The 20599-nt window shown below is 50.8% G+C and overlaps 2 pseudogenes; one reads left to right on the forward strand and one right to left on the reverse strand.

Annotated features, from left to right (window-relative positions):
* Positions 1-2072: 2072 nt before the first annotated feature.
* LOC120639225 lies at positions 2073-3388 on the forward strand (annotated as a pseudogene).
* Positions 3389-3978: 590 nt separating this feature from the next.
* Positions 3979-20016, reverse strand: LOC120713479 (annotated as a pseudogene).
* Between the last annotated feature and the right edge of the window lie 583 nt (positions 20017-20599).

Genomic DNA, 20599 nt, shown 5'->3' on the forward strand with positions numbered 1-20599 from the left:
AATACAGGATTAAAGGTCGGATAGGTACAATAAAAGAACTTAAAACAGTATATATGCTTGCATTGCTTTTCCTGGTGGCGATGTATGCCACAGCTATCCTAGCTAGCCCGTCGGTCCATCATTAACCCTCTCAGCTCGTGACAGCGCCTGCAACGCAAAACATGCTGTACGGGCAAGGTCCAGTTGAGTGATTGCGCTCTTATCGGCGATTTACTTCATGAATAAAAATAAATTATTAGTTTGTCTTAAACTTCATATATATAAAGAGAGAGAGAGAGAGTAATGTAAAATATCTTGGACGATACGTATTTGCTTTGCTTCTTGTTGGCAGCTGTGTGTATACACAGTGACACATCCTTTTCGATTTCTCTGCCTTCCTTCCTCCTCCATTTCTCTCCTGTTCTCTATTTTCTTACCTGTTTTCTAAAAAGTGACAAGAGCTGTTCTTCAGAAAATACTTTTATAATAACTTTTCTATAGAACTTGTTTGAAGAAATTTTCTGAAAAATTATTCTGAAGTAATCTGTCATAAAGAAGTGTTTTCGAACAGAAGTTTCCCTAAATTATTGTCATGAGAAAGGTTTCTGTTAAACTTGACCAAAAAAAAGTTGTTCAAAAAACCTTCTAGATACAACAAGCTGCAAAAAATAATTAGCAAGAAAACGAAATCATCAGGGTTTCTTAACATGTAATGGCAAGGGTAACATGGTGCCTGTCCACGGCTACTTTAGCGATTAAATATCAGAGGGGTAGGAGCTGTGCACGAAAAAACGGCTCGACCACGGCAGCTCGCGCGTGCTGCACTGCTGCTGCCAGGCTCGCGTCCCCTAGCCAGTAGCCACAGGGCACGGCCCCTGCAGGCGAGGCACGGAGCTTCTCTGCCAATGTACTATCCTCCCCAAAATTTCGAATTACGATTGCTCCTAATTGGCTAGCTACGTGTGTACCTCAGTACCTTTTTTTGAGATGCCTCAGTACCTACTGTATGTAGCTCTAGAATTTTCCGGTCTGTATAGCACTGACTAAAGTCGTCATCATCCAGTTCACCATTCGCCATTCGTCACCATTTCATCGCTTCATGGACCCAGAGTTTTCTCCTTTCTTTTCCCCTAGAGGGAGGAGCATGCAATGTTCGATTCAGAAGGTACACAGTACACTCCTCTTCTACATACTAGCACTTTGGAGGACGTTATGCTCGCTTGATCGTAGTATAATATTACTCCCAACGAGAGAGTAAACTTTGTTCTTACACTTCGGATCCACTCAAACCGGCATGCTTGGGCACCTCGATATGCAGGCTGAGCTGCCTTGCGTATCACTCGTGCTACTCCTCCCAAGGGGAGCACTGATAACTGATAATGGTACGTAGCCAGCTTCATTCCAACTGGACACTGGAACAGTTTGTTCAAGTGGCAGCAGAATTCTACCTGTGACTTGTCTGCAGCATTTCACCTTCTAAATGAACTGAACCAGCAATAACTTTTTTTTCCTTATAATGTTTATGTTCTTGTAGATCAAGCAAGAACTTCTTGTGCTACCAATCTATCACCATGCTAGCTAGGGACAGGAAGTTTGAGCAGGCTCCCCAATCCCCATCACCATTTGATAAGCTATTGAATGCCTTCCATCACCGATCTCTAAGCTTGACGAGCTTGCGTTGATCCGCCGGAGATGAATTGAAAACCAAAACTATTCCAACTGAACACCCGCTCGTCCCTGCATCTCCGCGCAAGTTTCCACCTTCGGCTCCGTAACCAAAATTCACCGGCACTGAAGCCTGCGAATTGCCTCCTCTTTGCTCGAGTAGTTAATTTATTACGCCATTATCCATGGTCAATCAACCCTTGAATCCAAATTCTCACCTTGTCCAAGACACCTACTGGTAGTACATTCCCAGACCAAGCTTCTCCCTGCAGTGCAGCGAGCAGAACCACGCTAGCTGGAGCACGAGTTCATTAGACGCAGGCAGTTTATAAAAGATGAGGAGGGCCATGTGGATTCCCCTTGCTTACAGCAACCTCCTCGTGCTACCAGTTTTGTGTCGCACTCGCTGCTGCTGCTGCTGCCCCAGAATGGCGAGCCTCGTGCTCTTGCTCATCCTACTCGTGGCTGCCATGTCGTTGCCCGCCGCGCATTGCGACGGCGGCAATGTCGGGTTCGAGCTCAAGCTGACCCACGTCGACGCGGGCACGTCCTAAACCAAGGTGCAGCTCCTCAGGCGCGCCGTCGCCCGGAGCAAGGCCCGCGTGGCCGCGCTGCAGGCCGTCGCCGCGGCGGCGGACCCGGTCGCCGCGGCGCGCGTCCTGGTGACGGCCAGGCCAGCACCGGCGAGTACCTGGTGGGCCTGGCCATCGGCATGCTGCCGCTCCCCTACACGGCGATCATGGACACCGGCAGCGACCTCATCTGGACGCAGTGCGCGCCGACCAGCCCACGCCCTACTTCGACGCCAAGCGGTCCGCCACGTACCGTGCGCTGCCGTACCGGTCGCCGCGGTGCGGGCAGCTCTACTACCCGGCCTGCTTCCAGAAGGTGTGCGTATACCAGTACTACTACGGCGACACCGCGTCCACCGCCGGCGTCCTCGCCAACGAGACCTTCACGTTCGGCGCCGGCAACTCCACCAGGGTCCGGGTGCCCAACGTCTCGTTCGGGTGGGGCAGCATCAACGCCGGCGACCTCGCCAACAGCTCCGGCATGGTCGGCTTCGGCCGCGGGCCGCTGTCGCTGGTGAGCCAGCTCGGCCCGTCCAGGTTCTCCTACTGCCTGACGTCCTACCTCTCGCCGACGCCGAGCCGGCTCTACTTCGGCGCGTTCGCCAACCTCAACAGCACCAACACCAGCTCCAGCTCCGGCTCGCCGGCGCAGTCCACGCCGTTCGTCGTCAACCCGGCGCTGCCGAGCATGTACTTCCTGTCGCTCAGGGGCATCAGCCTGGGGGCCAGGCGCCTGCCCGTCGACCCGCTGGCGTTCGCCATCAACGACGACGGCACGGGCGGCGTCGTCATCGACTCCGGCACGTCCATCACGTGGCTGCAGCAGGACGCCTACGAGGCCGGCCGTGCGCCGCGGGCTGCTGTCCGCCATCCCGCTGCCGGCGATGAACGACACGGACATCGGCCTGGACACGTGCTTCCAGTGGCCGCCGCCGCCGAACGTGACCGTGACGGTGCCGGACTTCGTGTTCCACTTCGACGGCGCCAACATGACGCTGCCGCCGGAGAACTACATGCTGATCGCGAGCACCACGGGGTACCTGTGCCTGGCCATGGTGCCCTCCGGCGTCGGCACCATCATCGGCAACTACCAGCAGCAGAACCTGCACATCCTCTACGACCTCGCCAACAGCTTGCTGTCGTTCTTGCCAGCTCCGTGCGACATTATATAGAGCTTTTCCTCCTGTGAGCTCTTGCGTTAGCCTCCAATAAATTTGGTGCTCGTCGTTGCTGCTTAGAGTAGCCATTGCATCGCGCTGAGATTGTAGTGTTGTATCATCCCCAATTATGTAGCCAGTGTTGCGATCAAAATTCAATTTGGATGCTCGGCTTAGTACTTATTACTTTTTAGTTTTGAATTTGTATGTATACTTGTTTTTTACATGCACGTGGATGATCTCTAACGGACAAGTCTAGATAGTAAACTTGTACACGACGAAGCCCAGTAAGGGCCCGTTTCACACTACTACTACGTCGCGTTACTGCACTGGGCTTTAATTAGCTCCGCAGACATCTCAGCACCAGGCCCAAATACACATGACGTTGGATCTCTGGCAAATGATCCTAATGGGCAATGGCATCTCCAGCAGTGAGCCATGAGCTTGCAACTTTGCAAGCATAATTGCAACCTATAGTGGTCAGTTCATTCCATTTCAAATTCGAATCGACCAAAATATAATGTGGGAGTCACCCAGCCTTGAGTTGTGGAGAAACAAAGTAGTAGAACAGGCGATAGGAAGGTTACGTTCCAACGAGAGCAGCTTCATGCTTCACCAAACTTAGTCATGTCGAAGGTCAGAGTTCTTGAGCAACTGCGTGCAGATTTTAGAGTTAAAGAGATGTGGGTGATGCTCATGGAAAATAAGGCCAGCAAAAGTTGGATTGGATGTGCATTTCACCTTAGATTCGAGTCCCTATAAACACCAACCAGCGCTTCATCTTTGTCGTAGAAACTGTCTTTCAGCGATATCACAATACTCTGAAACCCACATTCTCCATCACTACCTTGTTCCTCAGCAACACGCTTGCATGACTTTGATCTGATAAATCCAGCAACTTTGGCAACATTTAAATTGTCCAGAGCTGCATCTACTTCATCCAATATGAAGAATGGTGACGGCCTGAAACTGAAAATTGCCACAACTTTAAGAGACATGAATGGGACAAAAGATGAAGTAAGAGTCGCTGTCTGCAGATGTTCAGCCAGATACAACAATCAGATCTTCCACAACAAATGGGATAAATTTATTTTGGCACTGACACGAGTGCTTTATCCTTAACAAAACTTTGAATGGTCAATGAAATCCTGACCTTGAATACTCCCTATGCTATGTTGTCAATATACATGGCACACTTTTTGGCCTTGCTTGGCACACCAAAGAAAGAGATTCTCAAGAAAAATGCAAATAGGGACACAAAGGAAACATTTTAACAATACAACAAAATTGACAGCCAAAAAAATCTGTGAGTGCAATACGCTATGTGTGCATATGGATTTGAGTCATTTCACTGCTTATAAGCTATTACAAATTGAGGAATCTGACATATTAAATTTGAGACTGAGCCACAAATCAAGGAATTTGGTAGCAGATTTCTTGAAACATTTTACCTTTGAATGGCAAAAAGCAAAGCCAGTGCTGCGACAGTCTTCTCGCCACCAGATAACTGTTCAATATCTCTAAAGCGTTTGGTGGGTGGCATAGCTGTGTACTTGATTCCATGAAGAAAAGGCTCATCTTCATTTTCTAGATTTAGATATGCTGTTCCTCCAAGTGGATGTGTAAGACTTTTTGTCAACTCCTTATAGATTTCATCTATGCCTTTAGATATGTGATCAAAGGCCTTCATGAACATCTCATACCTAAGCACCAGTAGCGAAAATCAGTGTGCATGGCATAGTCCTCCAAGTATATAAAACAACAATATATATAATACAACAACAACAACATAGCCTTTTGTCCCAAGCGAGTTGGGGTAGGCTAGAGATGAAACCCAAAAGACAGAAAGGTCACGGTTCAGGCACGCTGATAGCTAGTCTCCAAGCGCTCTTATCCAAAGCTACATCTTCAGAGATATTCCAGTCCTTATGGTCTCTTTTAACTGACTCGTCCCAAGTCAGTTTAGGTCTACCTCTACCCTTCTTTACCTTATCGACACGCTTTAGAACCCCACTACGCACCGGCGCCTCAGGAGGCCTCCGTTGGATATGTCCAAACCATCTCAACCGATGTTGGGTAAGTTTCTCCTTAATTGCTGTCACCCCTACCCTTTTCCGAATAACTTCGTTCCGTACTCTATCCCTTCTTCTGTGCCCGCAAAACCACCGCAACATCCGCATCTCTACTACACTCAGTTGCTGGACATGTCGCCTTTTTGTGGGCCAACATTCAGCACCATATAACATCGCCGGGCGAATCGCTGTCCTATAGAACTTGTCTTTTAGCTTTTGTGGCACCCTCCTGTCACAGAGGATGCCAGAAGCTTGACGCCATTTGAACCAGCCAGCTGAGATTCTATGCCTAACATCTTCATCAATATCGCCATCCTTTTGTAGCATCGATCCTAAATACCGAAAAGTATCCTTCTGGGGCACCACTTGCCCATCGAGACTAACATCTCCACCCTCATGCATAGTCGTGCTGAAATCGTACATCATGTACTCAGTCTTGGTCCTACTAAGCCTGAACCCTTTCGACTCTAACGTACGTCTCCACAGCTCTAACTTCCTATTAACCCCTGCCCTACTCTCGTCAACTAGCACCACATCATCAGTAAAGAGCATACACCAAGGGATATCACCTTGTATGTCCCTTGTGACCTCATCCATCACCAAAGCAAATAAATAAGGGCTCAATGCTGACCCCTGATGTAGGCCTATGTTAATAGGAAAGTCAGTGGTGTCGCCATCACATGTCTGGACAAACGTCATCACATCCTTTTACATATCCTTGATGAGAGTAATGTACTTAGTTGGGACTTTGTACTTCTTCAAGGCCCACCATATGGCATTTCTCGGTACTTTGTCATATGTCTTCTCGAGGTCAATAAAGACCATGTGCAAGTCCTTCTTCTGCTCCCTATAACTCTCCATCAATTGTCGTATTAAGAAAATCGCCTCCATGGTCGACCTACCAGGCATGAACCCAAACTGATTTTGGGTCACACTTGTCACTCTTCTTAATTAGGCGGTGCTCGATAACCCACTCCCATAGCTTCATCGTATGACTCATCAGCTTAATTCCACGATAGTTAGTACAACTCTGAACATCTCCCTTGTTTTTGAAGATCGGTACTAATATACTTCTCCTCCATTCATCAGGCATCTTGTTTGACCAAAAAATGAGGTTAAAAAGGTTAGTTAACCATACTATCGCTCTATCACCTAGGCATCTCCACACCTCAATGGGGATACCATCAGGGCCCATCGCTTTACCTCTCTTCATCCTCTTCAAAGCCTCCCCGATCTCTGCCTCCTGAATTCTCCTCACAAAGCGTCTGTTGGTATCGTCAAAAGAGTCATCTAACTCAAGGGTAGGCCCCTCATTCTCCCCATTAAATAACTTGTCGAAGTACTCTCGCCATCTGCACTTGATCTCATCATCCTTCACTAGAAGTCGATCTGTCCCATCTTTGATGCATTTGATTTGGTTGATGTCCCTTGTCTTCCGCTCACGGATCTTAGCCATCCAAAACAACAATATATATAATATTTCAGGAAAATTAAATTTTTTCCATTATCCCAAAGAAAAGGTAATATCTAACTTATAGCCCTCTTTATATCATTCATTTGTCTCTTCTTGACTTTTTTTTGTGCAAGATCAATACCCATTTTCCCAGTCACATGGATGTGATTATGTTGGATCTATCTCAAGCAAATGTAACTTGCGGAGACCTGAGAACGATTGCCAGTACTAATGACAAATAAGCTAATCAGCACGATGATGATAGATACAGCTTATTTAATTTTTAGGTTTACTTATCATTTCACTTTTTATTTGTTGTACCACCAACCAAGCTTTGCAAAAGCATGATCTCAAAAGGGACTTGATACACTAGCCAGAGACAATGCAATACTTAAGACTCAACATTGTGCCAGGAAAGAAAGATGTGCTGGGTCTAATTCAATGGCTAAACAGTGACTTCAGTGAAGTATTATGCAAAAGGAAGAGTGCTGCTCTATGAAATTGCTGTTGAAAAGTATGCATTCCAATAATGATTTTATGATAATTAAAGCTGCAAGAAAATTGGAAAAAATCACTAGTACACCTTGTGTAAATTGAGTGCTACTGTGACTAGATTGGCAAGTAGTCCAGAAATTGATGTTTCACAGAAACTGTTCACTATTAAAACTAAAAGAGCTTTCTTCTTTGAATCAAGAACAGTAGACAGAACAAGTGCTAAAAATGCAACGGCGTCAAATTTCAGTAATTCCTACCGAAGACAGCTTACAAAGGAAAGAAATACTTGCACAATACCTCCTTTGTTTGACAGAGTTGTATTTTTCAGATATATCTCTCTCCTCTTTCCTAGCTGCTTCAAACTTTTCTGTAGCATCTTTTTCCCTCCTTTGGAGTGCATCATATTGATCCAGTGCCTTTAGATTTGGAGCAGCACTTTCAATCTTAGCAACTCATGCACCTATCTTTCGTTTGAACTCTGCATCATGTTTATCATGTTCGGGTGGTTGCATGTCTTGCAGGTAGATTTTGCTAAGCTGGCTGTAATCAAGGACTGGTTCTTCTGAGGATGATCCAGTGTCCATTGGATTATCCACAGTAGGAAGATTCAACTGCTCTAGTTCAGATATCTCACGAATCTCCCACAGGCGTGATTTAAGTTGTGTGAGTAGGCCCTCCTATAAGTCCACATATGGTTTCATGATAATAGCAAGTTAGCAACCTAAACATATATATTAAACTTCTACAGGTAGAACTATTATCATCAATACAAAAAACACAATGAAGTGAGCAATCTTCTAATAGACAACAGCTATAACTATTCTAAAAGTGAATAAAAGAACTCTCAGTGGAAGAGGGCTTAAACTGTTTGTGCATAAATGACTACCTTTGACTTCACTTGGTGATCCAGCTTTGCCAATGTTGCCGCAAAACTACCATTCTGCTCCTCTAATCCATCAATAATTGCTAGGGAATGATTTCCATCATTACTCCAAATCCTAGAAGGGTGGGAAATATAGTCAGCTATACATGGGCCTCATGGGCTTAGCTATACATGGGCCTCATGGGCCACTCCCACATACACCAACACCCCCCGTAGTCTGAACAACCGGCGCAGCGGAGTTCAAAACTGGACAACAAAGAAAGGGTACACAAGGGACAACACCCCCCGCAGCCACAACTAGCCACTAGCCACGTTAAGGCTGGAACGAAACTCCGAGAACGTCGAGGAGGGCAGACCCTTGGTGAAGATGTCGGCAAACTGGGAGGTGGTCGGGACATGGAGGACCCGAGCATCGCCGATAGCGACCCAGTCGCGGATGAAGTGCAAGTCGATCTCCACATGCTTCGTCCACTGGTGCTGAACCGGGTTGGTGGAGAGGTACACGGTGCTGACGTTGTCGCAGTAGACGAGCGTGCTCTTGGCAAGCGGGCTGTGAAGCTCAGCCAAGAGCTGTCGGAGCCAGGACGCCTCCGCCATGCCGTTCGCGACCGCCCGGTACTCCACCTCGGCACAGGAGCGGGAGACAATTGGCTGCCGCTTGGACGACCAGGAGACGAGGTTGCCGCCCAGGAAGACGGCGTAGCCGGAAATGGAACGGCGGGTGTCCGGACAACCCGCCCAGTCAGCGTCGGTGTAGACAACCAGCTCAGCGGAAGTAGACCGGTGAAGCACCAGGCCTTGGTCAACAGTGCCACGGACATACCGCAGGAGGCGCTTCGTAGCAGCAAGATGTGACTCTCTGGGATCGTGCATATGAAGGCAAACCTGCTGAACAACATATGTGATGTCCGGGCGGGTGAAAGTGAGGTACTGCAAGGCACCAGCAAGACTCCAGTAGGCGGTAGCATCTGCAACAGGTGAGCCCATATCCGCAAAGAGCTTCGCCTGAGTATCAATAGGAGTAGAGCAGGGCTTGCAAGCAGTCATCCCAGCCCGCTCCAGGATATCAAGTGCATACTACCGCTGGTGGAGGAAGAGGCCAAAAGGATGAGGCTCAACATTGACACCCAAGAAGTGGTGGAGCTGACCAAGATCCTTTATAGTAAACTCCTGATACAGGGACGAGATGATGCACTGAAGTAACGGCTGACTGGAGGCTGTGAGGAAAATGTCATCAACATATAGCAGCAGGTAAGCAATCTCATCCCCACGGTGGTAGACGAACAGAGAAGTGTCTGACTTGGCCTTAGTGAACCCCAAAGTCAGCAAGAACGTGGCAAACCGAGAGTACCACGCTCGAGCAGCCTGCTTCAGACCATAGAGGGACTTGTTGAGCCGACAGACAAGTTCCAGGCGACTGGAGTCCACAAATCTCGCCGGCTGACTGCAGTAGACTGTCTCAGATAGAGTGCCATGGAGAAATGCATTCTTGACATCCAGCTGGTGCACTGGCCAGGAGCGAGAGAGCGCAAGTGAGAGAACCATGCACACTGTAGCAGGCTTGACGACTAGACTGAAGGTCTCATCATAGTCGACACCAGGTCGCTGGGTGAAGCCCCGAAGAACCCAGCGAGCCTTGTAGCGCTCCCGTGAACCATCAGCCCAACACTTATGCGTCCAGATCCACTTACCGGTGACCACATTGCAACCAGATGGACGCGGCATGAGGTCCCATGTCTGGTTGGCAAGAAGAGCTGCGTACTCCTCTTCCATCGCGCGATGCCAGTGAGGATCCGCCAGGGCGTCGCGGACAGATAAGGGTACCAGAGAGATCCGCGGCTCTCCCTCGGCGGCGGAGAGAGTCACGGGTGGAGTGGCCATCCGCCGAGTCACGATGGGATGAATGTAGCGAGGATCTCGATGAATGACCGGCGGGTGGTACACGTCCGGCTCGACATGAGGGCGAGTCAAAGCACGGGTCGACGACTCTAGTGAGGGTGGTGGTGTCGACGACGTCATCGCCCGGTGCTCGTAGACACGCATGGAAGCCGCCGGGTGTGGAGCCGAAGGCGAGGGGTCTGGTGCCATAGCCGGCACAGGATGACGCCGGTACACCTGCACCGACTGGGCGTAGCGCGCAGGAGGCACCATGGCCGCGCCCGGCGCGACCAAAGGCGTCGGGGCCGTGCGTGGCGCGACAGGAGGCTCCGAGGCCGCGCCCGGCGCGACCAAAGGCGTCGAGGCCACGTGTGGTGCAGCAGAGACCACCGGAAGCGGCGTCGGTGTGCCCGGAAGACCCGTCGGAAAGGGCGAGACAGACAAGGGTGGCGGAACCACCGGGTCAGTCAGAAACAGGGACTCCAGCTCAGAGTCAGGAGCGGGGGTGGAGGAGGTGGAGAAGGGGAAATCCGACTCGTTAAAGACAACGTGTCGAGAGATGAGGACTCGGCGGGAGGTGAAGTCAAAGCAACGGTACCCCTTGTGGTCAGGGGAGTACCCAAGAAATACACAACAGTTCGAACGGGGCACCAGCTTGTGAGGAGCAGTGGCGGAGGTGTTAGGGTAACACACACACCCGAAGACACGAAGGTGATCGTAGCGAGGAGGGGTACCAAAGAGGGCGTGGTGTGGAGTGGGAGCCGAAGAAGCAGTGGAAGGAAGGAGGTTGAACAGGTGGGTGGCGGTGTGGAGAGCCTCAGCCCAGAATCGAGGAGGCAGGGAGGCCTGGATCAGAAGAGTGTGCAGGACATCATTCGTGGTGCGCAGCATCCACTCAGCCTTGCCGTTCTGTGGAGAGGTATATAGACAAGACATGCACAGCTGGACACCCCGATAGAGGAAGAAAGAGCAGGAGGTGTGGTTATCGAACTCACGCCCGTTGTCACACTGGACGGCCTTAATGGTGAGGCCGAACTGAGTGGACACCCAGGCAAAGAAGTGGAGGAGGGTGGGGAACGTTTCGGACTTGGCGCGCAAGGAAAAAGTCCAAGAGTAGTGAGAGAAGTCGTCAACCACCACAAGATAGTACTTGTAACCAGACATGATGGGTACAGAAGCGGTTCACAGATCACAGTGAACCAGATCAAATACATGCGTCGCATGCGAAGAGGAGGAAGAAACAGGAAGGCGAACATGGCGACCCAACTGGCACACGTGGCAAAGATGCTCAGCAGGAGCCCTAGTGCAAGGAATGTGTGCACTACGACTAAGCTGAGCCAAAGCGTCGCGGCCAGGGTGACCAAGCCGGTGGTGTCAGGTGGGGAAAGAAGGAGTCGTGGCGAAAGCAGCGGACAAAGGAGACGAAGAAGGAGCTGGAGGTGGAGCAGCGAAAGTAGGAAAACGGAGGGTGTAAAGGGGCTCTGTGCTGTCATATCGGAGAAGAGGACGGTGGGAAGCCAAATCTTTCACAGTAAGCCCAGAGGAGTCAAAATCGACAGAACAGGAATTGTCTGTGGTGAATTGGCGAATGGAAAGAAGATTGTGAACAATGTTGGGAGCAACAAGCACATTAGGGAGACGGAAAGGACCGGAAGCGGTACCCACGGAGGTGACCGAAAGACAAGAGCCATTGCCGACCATGATAGAGGAAGGACAAGAGGGATGGGGGGTCGGACGGAAGAAAGGATGCCAGCATGAGGTGTGGTGTGGAACGAGGCACCTGAGTCGGCAATCCAGTCGGGACTGACTGGCGGTGTCAACCCCATGGTACTAAAAGCCTGTGCCGGTGGAATCCAGGGCGGTGGGAACGGAGGAGCGGTGCCAGCAAACACGGGCGCTGGCTGGGCCGGAGGAACCAGCCACATCGGGAGGTGCACTAACCATGGGTCGTGGTAGGATGTCCAGGGCACACCGGCAGGAGCAAGGGGAGGTGTAGGTGTGGTCCGACGACCACACCCCCTCCGCCGACGGTGACCACCGCGGCCGCTGCCACCCCCGCTCGGCCCGGGGGGAGGAGCCGCGGCTGCGAGGGGAGAAGCGCCCATGGCCGGCGGAGCTGCGGTGGGGACGACTTGTGCCGGCGCACCCGCGACACGCACAGCGGCCACGGCAGCGTGCGGCGTGTCCGCGGGGGGCATGTCCAGCCTATAGGAGGGGACAGGAGCCGCGAAGGTGGAGGGGAGTAGGCCGCCCCGCAGCGGCGACGCGCCCAGGGAAGGAAGGCACGGCTGCAGGTGCGCGAGGCAGCACAGGAGACCGCGCCCAGGGCTTGCGCGTCTGCAGGAAGGAGGCCGTGCGCGGCGGCGAGGGAGGCAGCGGCCCGCGCGGGGTCCCTAAGCACGATGCCCTGCGTGGCGTGCGCGGTGGCGAGGGAGGCGGTGGCCCGCGTGGCCTGCGCGGCGTGAGCGACGGCCTGCGTGGTGGCGGCAGCCCCGAGCAGGGGAGAGGGGGGGGCCCGACGGGCGGCTCTAGAAGAGGTGTGCCAGTGCCTGCGACGAGGGCCGTGGCAACGGCGCCCGTGGCGCCCGCGGTATGGGCTGCGGCGGCGGCGGTCGCGGGGCCTGCGCCCACGTGGCCTGTACCGGCGACGCCTGCAGCACCAGCCGCGGCTGCAGGGGCGGCGGCCCAGGAGGGGGCGGGCGAGATGGCGGCGCCCTGGTTCCACGCGCGCGGCGCGCCAGCAGCAGAGGAGAGGGGAGGGAAGGAGGAGAGGGGAGGCAGCGCCGGCAGCGACAGGAGGAGGAGAGGAGAGAAAACCTATGCTGATACCATGCTAGTGAATGATTTCCATCATTACCCCAAACCCTAGAAGGGTGGGAAATATAGTCAGCTATACATGGGCCACTCCCACATACACCAACAATAACCTTCTCACATTCATCTGATTTAGATTTCCAATCTGTGTAGGGAAAGAATTTCATGAGATCACTAGAAGATGATCAATGACCCAAGAGGAGGCAAAAGTTAACAATTGGGGACTTATTGATGGAGAGAATAATGGATGTATTCCTCCAACCCTAGAAGAGTGGGTATATATAATTCCTATACATGAGCCTCTAGATGGGCCTCTATACACATGGGCTCAATATACACCAACACCCCCCGCAGTCTGAACTACCGACACAGCGGTGTTCAAGACTGGACAACAAGAAAGCCAACACCCCCCCCCGCAGTCTAAACAACCGGCGCATCGGTGTTCAAGACTGGACAAGAAGAGAGTACAAAGAGAGTACAAAGGGCTAATACCCCCTGCAGTCACAACTAGCCACCGGCTACGTTGAGGCTGGAGGGAAACTCCGAGAAGGTCAAGGAGGGCAGTCCATTGGTGAAGATGTCAGCAAACTGGGAGGTAGTCGGGACATGGAGTACCCGAACATCGCCAATGGCGACTCTGTCGCGCACGAAGTGTAGGTCAATCTCCACATGCTTCGTCCGCTGATGCTGGACGGGGTTGGTGGAGAGATACACGGCACTGATGTTGTCGCAGTAGACGAGCGTGGTTTTGGCGAGCGGGCTGTGGAGCTCCACCAAGAGCTGTCGTAGCTAGGACGCCTCCATCACGCCGTTTGCGACAGCCCAGTACTCTGCCTCAGGACTGGAGTGGGAGACAACCGGCTGCCGCTTGGACGACCAGGAAACCAGGTTGCCGCACAGGAAGACGGCGTAGCCGGAAGTGGAGCGACGAGTGTTTCAAGGCTTAGGTAAAAAGACTAGGTAATGTCCTTAATAGGATTCCCATCAATTTCATGCATAGAACAATAAAGTAAAGTATTTCATCATGCTATTATTGGGATCAAAATGGAACATGTAGAGGAGGATATCCACTTGCCTTACTCGTTTAATTGCTGGTTCTCTTCCTCGTAAGCTTGCTCTTGCTCTCCATCGAATGGCACGTCGTCTACACGATCACACAAGCAAAGCATACAAGACAAAATAAGAAATAGTATAAAAACAGTAAAAACAGACTGAAAATGTTGGAAAACAAGTAGAGCATGATGCAAGGATCGCGTGAGCGCAAGATTCACTGAAAACGGAGTTAGAACGTGAAAGATATGGCTAGATTAAGGTTCCAGGGACTTGTTTGCGAGAGATATGAACTTCCAGGGGCTAGATCTGAAGAAACCAGGGGCTAAAACCTAATTAAACATATAAACCAAGGGTATAGAGTGTAACTAAGGTCCAGGGACGGCGGGCATAAAAACCAGAAAAGACAGGGGCTTAAACAAAAGAAACTGGACCTAAAACTAATTACTTTTGAACTACTCAGGATGGCGGGTTGATTTGCAGAAAGGTCACGGTCTCTTTTGCAAAAGTGATGGGGATGGCTCTGGTTGACCGGTATTGACTGGGGTCAGAGCCGATCTGATCCGCCGGATCCGGATCCGACGGCAGTGATTGACTCGGGGTGGCTCGCGGCTCGGCTCAGCGCGACGCTAGCGGTTCGGCGGGCGGCGTTGCCCGCCAGCGGCCAGTGGAGGCGGCGGCGGATGGCCGGAGCAGCCGAATCCAGTGCTCCGGGCCACGGTTTGGTGCGGGAGTTGGACGGGGAGCTTGCGCGCGCGCTGGGGAGGCCGATGGAGTTCACGGCGAGGTCACGCGGGCCGGGAGTGCGGAGCGCCATGATGCATGGCGGCGGTGGGTGGTGAAGCTCGCCGGGGTGGCCGAAACCGGCGTCCCATGCTTGATTGCTCGAAGGAGAGGCCGAGGAGGAAGTGAAGTCGTCGGCGAACTCGAAGGGAGAGTCGACGAGGCGGTGCAGAGGCCGAGGTGAGCCCACGGCGGCGAGGCCTGGCCGCGGAACTCTGGCGAGCAATCGCCGATGCGGGAAGGCGCAGACCCGAGGGGAAACGGGTGGGCAGTGAAGCTCACCACCACTCAAAATTCCTGCGGTGGTCGGAGTCGAAGGAGAGGCAGCGAGACAGTGGATCGATGGCGGCGGCCCTAGCTTGGTGGTGGCGGCGCTTCTCTGTAGAGCTGTGGAGCAGAGGCGAGGAGAGGAGGTGGAAAAGGGGGAGCGGCCGGGGCTCGAGTGCAGCTTTTGTAGGCCGAGATGTAGGGGGAATGCCGGCAGAGGAAGGGGCACGACACTCGGGTGCGGGCCGGCCATGGTGGCCATGAATGGCGCATGGTGGCGCGGCCATTGCAGAGAAGGAAGGGGAAATAGAAGGGGAAAGTGAGGTGGTGGAGCTAGTGCTCCACTAGGCATTGAAGGCGAGTGAAGAGGGAGGAAAGAGGAGGCGTGCGGCCGCTGGGAGGGAGAAGGCCGGCGGCGTCGGCAAGGAGGAAGGGGAACCGGCTGGAGGTAGGATGAGGTGCCGACAGGCGGGCCCCACCTGGCGGTGCGAGAGAGAAAGGAGGTGGGATGGTGGGCCGGTGGGATGGGCTTGCTGGGCCGAGGAGAAAAGAAGAGAGGGGAGGGAGAGATGTGGGCTGGGCTGAGATTGAGAGAAGAAAGAATTTTTTCTTTTTTTTAACTGAAACTCATTTGAATGATTATTTTGAATTCAAAATAAATTTGAATTTTGGGTGTTACAAATCCTACCCCCCTTAAGAAGAATCTCGTCCTCAAGATTCGGATAGATTGGAGAACAACTGAGGAAATTCTGCCATAAGCTCATCTTCTCTTTTCCAAGTGGCCTCATCCTCTGAATGATGACTCCATTGCACTTTGCACATTTTGATTATTTTGCTTTCGAGTAATTCTCTGGGATGTCTCCAATATTTTGACTGGATGCTCTGAATATGTCAAGTCATCTTACACATTGAGCTCTTCCAGTGGTAACTGTTCTTCAGGCACTCTCAAACACTTTTTCAACTGAGATACATGGAACACATCGTGAATATCTGACAATCGTTCATGGAGTTCCAACTGATATGACACTTCACCTTTCCTTTCCAGAATTTGAAAAGGACCAATATACCTAGGTGACAACTTTCCTTTTACCTTGAATCTGCGGAGACCTCTGATAGGTGATACTTTAAGATACACATAATCTCCAACTTCGAATGTCAATTCCCTTCTCCGTGTGTCAGCATAACTCTTCTGTCGTCCTGAGTCGCCCAGGTTTGCAAGGCCCTTAAACACTTTCCTTTGGTGAGTGGCGAGGGGTCCACTACGAGGCTTTTACCAAGATTCGCTAACAAGTGACAATCCGCTAAGGTTTCAAGTCAAAGCAGAGCATAAACCTCCCTAATGGTCAGCACCTTAGCAAAGGCTGCTACCCCAAGAGGACCGGGTTAACGATGCTTCCCCTCTTGCCCTGTCGGTAAGACTGTCACAAGCTAGAGTTGCTAATTAATTAGCCAAGACCACAGCCATGTGGTATTGTGGTTGTACGGTTTTCTTGGGTGGTTCTCCATGTTCCATTTACATAGCATGATATTGTAAATAAAACAAGTAACAACATAAAACAAATCTATCATTTTCAAAAGTTTAAGATAACACCATTCCCAAAGTTAAGCAACTAAGCCGTTCTACCCAACAAGATATAAAACTCAGTGTTTCAAGGCTTAGGTAAAAAGATAAGGTAATGTCCTTAATAGGATTCCCATCAATTTCATGCATAGAACAATAAAGTAAAGTATTTCATCATGCTATTATTGGGATCAAAATGGAACATGTAGAGGAGGATATCCACTTGCCTTACTCGTTTAATTGCTGGTTCTCTTCCTCGTAAGCTTGCTCTTGCTCTCCATCGAATGGCACGTCGTCTACACGATCACACAAGCAAAGCATACAAGACAAAATAAGAAATAGTATAAAAACAGTAAAAATAGAACTGAAAATGTTGGAAAACAAGTAGAGCATGATGCAAGGATCGCGTGAGCGCAAGATTCACTGAAAACGGAGTTAGAACGTGAAAGATATGGCTAGATTAAGGTTCCAGGGACTTGTTTGCGAGAGATATGAACTTCCAGGGGCTAGATCGGAAGAAACCAGGGGCTAAAACCTAATTAAACATATAAACCAAGGGTACAGAGTGTAAAACTAAGGTCCAGGGACGGCGAGCATAAAAACCAGAAAAGACAGGGGCTTAAACAAAAGAAACTGGACCTAAAACTAATTACTTTTGAACTACTCAGGACGGCGGGTTGATTTGCAGAAAGGTCACGGTCTCTTTTGCAAAAGTGATGGGGATGGCTCTGGTTGACCGGTATTGACTAGGGTCAGAGCCGATCTGATCCGCCGGATCCGGATCCGACGGTGGTGATTGGCTCGGGGTGGCTCGCGGCTCGGCTCAGCGCGACGCTAGCGGCTCGGCGGGCGGCGTTGCGCGCCGGCGGCCGGTGGAGGCGGCGGCGGATGGCCGGAGCAGCCGAATCCGGTGCTCCGGGCCACGGTTTGGTGCGGGAGTTGGACGGGGAGTTTGTGCGCGCGCTGGGGAGGCCGATGGAGTTGACGGCGAGGTCGCGCGGGCCGGGAGTGCGGAGCGCCACGACGCATGGCAGCGGTGGGTGGTGATCTCGCCGGGGTGGCCGAAACCGGCATCCCGTGCTTGACTGCACGAAGGAGAGCCCGAGGTGGAAGTGAAGTCATCAGCAAACTTGAAGGGAGAGTCGACGAGGCGGTGCAGAGGCCGAGGTGAGCCCACGGAGGCGAGGCCTGGCCGCGGAACTCTAGCGAGCAATTGCCGATGCGGGAAGGCGCTGACCCGAGGGGAAACGGGTGGGTAGTGAAGCTCACTACCACTCAAAACTCCTGCGGTGGTCAGAGTCGAAGGAGAGGTAGCGAGACAGTGGATCGATGGCGGCAGCCCTAGCTTGGTGGTGGCGGTGCTTCTCTACAGAGCTGTGGAGCAGAGGCGAGGAGAGGAGGTGGAAAAGGGGGAGCGGCCGGGGCTCGAGTGCAGCTTTTGTAGGCTGAGATGGAGGGGGAATGCCGGCAGAGGAAGGGGCGCGACACTCGGGTGCGGGCCGGCCATGGTGGCCATGAATGGCGCATGGTGGCGCAGCCGTTGCAGAGAATGAAGGGGAAACGGAAGGGGAAAGTGAGGTGGTGGAGCTAGTGCTCCACTAGGCATTGAAGGCGAGTGAAGAGGGAGGGAAGAGGAGGCGTGCGGCCGCTGGGAGGGAGAAGGCCGGCGGCGTCGGCAAGGAGGAAGGGGAACCGACTGGAGGTAGGATGAGGTGCCGACAGGCGGGCCCCACCTGGCGGTGCGAGAGAGAAAGGAGGTGGGATGGTGGGCCGGTGGGATGGGCTTGCTGGGCCGAGGAGAAAAGAAGAGAGGGGAGGGAGAGATGTGGGCTGGGCTGAGATTGAGAGAAGAAAGAATTTTTTCTTTTTTTTTAAACTGAAACTCATTTGAATGATTATTTTGAATTCAAAACAAATTTGAATTTTGGGTGTTACAAATCCTACCCCCCTTAAGAAGAATCTCGTCCTCGAGATTCGGATAGATTGGAGAACAACTGAGGAAATTCTGCCATAAGCTCATCTTCTCTTTTCCAAGTGGCCTCATCCTCTGAATGATGACTCCATTGCACTTTGCACATTTTGATTATTTTGCTTCGAGTAATTCTCTGGGATGTCTCCAATATTTTGACTGGATGCTCTGAATATGTCAAGTCATCTTGCACCTTGAGCTCTTCCAGTGGTAACTGTTCTTCAGGCACTCTCAAACACTTTTTCAACTGAGATACATGGAACACAACGTGAACATCTAAAAATCGTTCATGGAGTTCCAACTGATATGCCACTTCACCTTTCCTTTCCAGAATTTGAAAATGACCAATATACCGAGGTGACAACTTTCCTTTTACCTTGAATCTGCGGAGACCTCTGATAGGTGATACTTTAAGATACACATAATCTCCAACTTCGAATGTCAATTTCCTTCTCCGTGTGTCAGCATAACTCTTCTGTCGTGACCGTGCGGTTCTGAGGTTATCCCGTATTATCTGGACTTGTCTTTCAGCTTCCTGAAGAATTTCTGGACCAAATACTTGGCTTTCTCCTGTCTGACTCCAGTACAATGGTGTTCTGCACTTTCTCCCATACAAAGCTTCAAACAGGGCCATCTTGAGACTAGCTTGATAACTATTGTTATAAGAGAATTCTGGATATGGCAAACTCTTATCCCAACTGCCTCCATGCTTCAAAGCACAAGCTCTTAACATATCTTCTAGAACTTCATTGGTTCTTTCAGTCTGACCATCTGTCTGTGGATGATATGCAGAACTAAAGTTGAGCTTTGTACCCATTGACTCATGTAACTTCTGCCAGAAACGTGATGTTAACATACAATCTGTGACATGTATAACTCTGCTAGCTTGGCTCCGGTATAAGTTGTTTTGACTGGTATGAAATGAGCAGCCTTAGTTAATCTGTCCACAATAACCCATATGGAATTTAGCCATCACGAGTGCGAGGTAACCCTACGATGAAATCCATACCAATTTCTTCCCATTTGCATTCAGGCACTTTCAGTGGTTGTAACAAACCTGCTAGCCTTTGATGTTCTGCTTTTACTCTCTGGCACACATCACACAAAGCAACGTGGATTTCTACATCTCTTTTTAAACCATACCACCAGTACTTCTCTTTCAAATCTTGATACATCTTAGTGCTAACAGGGTGGATGGAATAAGCTGAATCATGTGCCTCTTTCAGAATGAGTTCATGAAGACGATCAATGTCAGGTACATAGATTCGATTTCTGAACCAAATAGTTCCTTGTTCATCTTCTGCGAAGTCCGGGGCTTTGCCTAAACCAATTAAGATCTTGATTTCATTGATTTTAGCATCTGTTAGTTGCCCTTCTCTGATCTCTTTCTCTAGTGTAGGTTCTATTTCCATGGTCATGGCTTCAGTATGATAAATGATCCCTAAATTGAGTCATTCCATTTCCCAACACAATTCTTGGCGCATCAAACGAGCTATAGTCATATTTGCCTGACCTTTTCGACTTAGTGCATCTGCTACAATATTTGCCTTGCCTGGATGATACTGAATATCTAGATCATAATCTTTAATCAACTCTAACCATCTGCGTTGTCTCAGGTTGAGATCCCTTTGAGTGAATATGTACTTCAAACTTTTGTGATCAGTGAAGATCTGACATTTATTTCCGATCATATAATGTCTCCAAATCTTTAGTGCGTGCACTACGGCAGCTAATTCCGAATCATGAGTAGGATAATTCTGCTCATGCTTTCTCAACTGTCTAAAGGCATATGGTACCACTTTGCCATCTTGCATCAACACACATCTGAGACCGAGACGTGAAGCGTCACAGTAAACATCAAACCCTTTGTGAATATCAGGCATTATCAACACTGGGGCGGTGGTTAGCCTCATTTTCAGTTCCTCAAAACAAGACTGACATGCGGCATCCCATTTGAATTCTTTCCCTTTTTCCAACAGAGAAGTGAGATGTTTCACAATC

The sequence above is a fragment of the Panicum virgatum genome, chromosome 6K (genome assembly GCF_016808335.1).
Source record: "Panicum virgatum strain AP13 chromosome 6K, P.virgatum_v5, whole genome shotgun sequence".
NCBI classification, from domain to species: domain Eukaryota; kingdom Viridiplantae; phylum Streptophyta; class Magnoliopsida; order Poales; family Poaceae; genus Panicum; species Panicum virgatum.